Consider the following 4085-nt stretch of genomic DNA (forward strand, 5'->3'; position numbering starts at 1 on the left):
AGGGAATACTGACAGACCCCAGTGCTATATTAAGCAAATGGAGGGCGTATTTTGAGCATCTATTAAATGTACACCAGGAAGCAGGAAATGAGCAGGCGTACGAAATACATACAGCAGAACCCCAGATACCTCAGCCAACGTTAAAGGAAGTAAGAGATGCAATCAACAAATTGAAAAACCATGAAGCACCAGGATCAGATTGCATAACTGCAGAATTAGTTAAAAATGGGGGACAGAAATTGGTGGAAGTAGTTCACAAAGTGATAACTAAAGTATGGAACTCAGAGGTGATACCTGAAGAATGGCAGGAGTCGATTCTGATCCCAATTTTTAATAAAGGTGACAAAATGGATTGTAGTAATTATAGAGGTATATCGCTATTACCAGTATGTTCCAAAATTTTCTCGAATATTCTGCTAAGCAAGCTTACACCATATGCAGATGAAATCGTGGGGGATTACCAAGCCGGCTTTCGGAGGAACAGATCAACTATAGACCAAATATTCACCCTGCGTCAAATTTTAGAAAAGAAATGGGAATACAATAAACCAGTTCATAATCTTTTCATAGATTTTACAAAAGCATATGATTCAGTATTGCAGTCAAAATTGTACAGAATGCTTTTGGAACTTGGAATACCAAAGAAGTATGTTAGACTTATAGAAGCGAGTTTGAAAAACACAAAAGGTAGAGTATGTGTTGGGAAATTGGAGTCAGAAAAATTTATAATAAAGAACGGACCGCTACTTTTTAATCTAGTCCTAGAATATATTGTACGAATGGCAGCAGATAAATCAGAGGGTGTGGAGTTAAATGGAAATATTAAGATATTAGGGTATGCAGATGATCTAAACATCGTTAGCAATAGGAAACAATCTGTAACAGCAAATGCGAATGCGTTAATCAAGGCTAGTGAAGATGTAGGTCTAAGGATAAGTGAAGACAAAACTAAATACCTGGTTACTACTAGAATGCCAAGAGCAGTAGATCGGGAAATGTTAAGAGTTGGAGACATGCAGTTTGAAAAAGTGAACGCATTTAAGTATCTAGGCGTGGACATCACTTCAAGAAATGAGATTGAATCCGAACTGAAGAAGAGATTACGGGCGGGAAATGCATGCTACTTCTCACTGAATAGATTACTTTCATCACGGATATTGTCTAGGAATCTAAAGATTAGAATATACAAAACTATTATTCTACCAGTTATGCTGTATGGGTGTGAGACTTGGTCTCTCACTGTGCAAAATGAAAAGCCGTTTCGAGTATTTGAAAACAAAATTTTGAGGAAAATTTTCGGAGCAAAAAGGGATGACATTAGTGGAGAGTGGCGAAAACTGCATAACGAAGAGGTTCACGAACTCTATTCAAGCCCTGACATAATCAGTATTATTAAATCACGTAGGCTGCGATGGGCGGGTCACGTAGCTCGAATGGATGAGGGCAGGGCAGCGCTCAGAGTACTGGTAGGGCACTTAGTGGGAAAACGTCCAGTGGGGAGACCAAGGCGTAGATGGGAGCACAATGTGAAGGCTGATTTGAGGAGCCTAGGTATTGAAGGTGAACGGAAGGAAATAGCCCAAGACAGGGACAGATGGCGAAAATACGTTGCTGCGGTAATGGACTATCGAGTCCGGTGTGACAAGTAAGTAAGTAAGTAAGTTACTATCACGCTTACTCAGATCGTATGTGATAGTGTGTGAGTGATGACGTATAAATTTGTATGATTTGTACCTTCAGAAATAACATTATGCTGTTCTTCTCGCTTTGAAACTATTTTTATTTACATATTGGGCATTTATTGTTTCTAGCCCTTAAGGGGGCCAACGGCCTTGCCGCAGTGGTAACACTGGTTCCCGTCAGATCACCGAAGTTAACCGCTGTCGGGCTGGGCTAGCACTTGGATGGGTGACCATCCCGTCTGCCGAGCGCTGTTGGCAAGCGGGGTGCACTTAGCCCTTGTGAAGCAAACTGAGGAGCTATCTCGATTGAGTAGCGGCTCCGGTCTCGGAACCCGACATACGGCCGGGAGAGCGGTATGCTGACCACATGTCACTCCATATGAGCATCCAGTGATGCCTGTGGACTGAGGATGACAGGGAGTGCGGTCTGTACCGTTGGGTCTCCATGGCCTGTTCGGACGGAGTTTAGTTCTTTAGTTTTAGTTTTTAGCCATTATGGAAAAGCGTAAGAAACATAAATGTACCCACAAGGCTAATCCAGAAAGTTAAAATTCTTTACGAAACTGGCTGCAGTTGCTTGCAGATGGAGAATGGTAATTCCAGTTGGTTGCAAACAACTATAGGGATTCAACAAGGCAGTTCCCTTTCTCCATTACCTTTTATTACTGTTATGGATGAAGTGATGAAAGAACTAAAGCAAATCAATAATAAGGACATCAACGCATTTGCACTTGCAGATGATGCAGCAGTTTGGGGTAATACAGACGAATAAGTCCAGGAGAGGCTGTGGAACAGTATTGGCTATCTTAAAGGACAGAAACAGGCTCTCCTTCAGTAATACCTTGTTGTTGTTGTGGTCTTCAGCCGGAAGACTGGTTTGATGCAACTCTCCATGCTACTCTATCCTGTGCTAACCTCTTCATCTCCGAATAATTACTACAACCTACATTCTTCTGAATCTGCTTGGTGTATTCATCCCTTGGCCTCACTCTACGATTTCCCCACCCCCCTCCCCCCACACACACATACACTTCCCTCCAATCCTAAACTGATGATTCCTTGATGTCTCAGAATGTGTCCTAGCAACCGATTCCTTCTTCTAGTCACGTTGTGGCACGAATTTCTTGGCTCACCAATTCTGTTCAGTAGCTGCTCATTATTTACATGACCTACCCATTTAATCTTCAGTATTCCTCTATAGCACAACATTTCAAAATCTTCTATCTCTTCTTGTCTAAACTGTTTATCTTCCATGTTTCACTTCCATACATACCTACACTCCATAGAAATATTATCAGATAAGACTTCCTGACACTTAAATCTATACTCGATGTTAAGAGATCTCTCTTCCTTGGAAATGCTTTTCTTGCCATTGCAAATGTATATTCTATATCCTCTCTACTTCGGCCATCATTAGTTAAATTGCTGCCCAAAAATCAAAATTCTTCTACTAGTTTGTGTCTCGTTTCCAAATCTAATTGGCTCAGTATCACCTGATTTAATCTGAATACATTCCATTATCCTCTTTTTGCTTTTGTTGATGTTCACGTAATATCCCCCTTTCAAGATACCGTCCATTCCATTCATCTGCTCTTCCAAGTCCTTTGCTGTCTCTCACAGAATTGCAATGTTGTCGGCAAACCTCAGAGTTTTTACTTCTTTTGCATGGACTTCAACTCCTACTCCAAATTTTCCTTTTGGTTCCTTTATTGCTTGCTCAGCGTAAACATCAAATAACATAGTGGGTAGGTTACAACCCTGTCTCACTCCCTTCTCAACCATTGCCTCCATTTCAAGCCCTTCGATACTTATAACTGCCTTTCGTTCCCTTATTTTACCCCTGCCACGCTCAGTATTTCGAAGACAGTGTTTGAGTTAGTATTGTCAAAAGATTTGTCTAAGCCTACCAATGCTATAAATATATGTTTGCCTTTCATTAACATACCCTCTAAGACAAGTCACAGGGTCAGTATTGCCTCTCGTGTTCCTACACTTCTCTGGAATCCAAACTGGTCTTCACCAAGGTCGGTTTCTGAAATTTCTCATTGGGTTGTTCGAGTAACGGTGCTACCTACAAAGAAAAGAAAATTAATTTCACTGCTGCCTTCTGAACTGTTCTTTTTTTCCTTAAATAAATTATTTGACATAGATCACAAGGAGGGTTTTTGTGCAGCTGTCCACACGACGAAAATGTTGGTGTGAAGACATCATAAGTATGTGGATACAATCGATAGCAAATAACCGGTACCGTACACCAGCAGCGACTTCGTTCGTTCATCTGCCTGTTTCAAGAAACCATTTGCGGCACAGTAAATTCTATTTTATTGAAACGGCCTTGTTCAAGAACGAAGTTCTGCTCTTATATTGATTCAAATCAATTTATTAATCACTGTAATCTTAACT

General features: G+C 40.8%; 1 pseudogene; it reads left to right on the forward strand.

Annotated features, from left to right (window-relative positions):
- Window positions 1–1822: 1822 nt before the first annotated feature.
- On the forward strand, window positions 1823–1940 carry LOC124727720 (annotated as a pseudogene).
- The last annotated feature ends 2145 nt before the right edge of the window (window positions 1941–4085 follow it).

Source organism: Schistocerca piceifrons, chromosome 1 (genome assembly GCF_021461385.2).
Source record: "Schistocerca piceifrons isolate TAMUIC-IGC-003096 chromosome 1, iqSchPice1.1, whole genome shotgun sequence".
NCBI lineage: Eukaryota > Metazoa > Arthropoda > Insecta > Orthoptera > Acrididae > Schistocerca > Schistocerca piceifrons.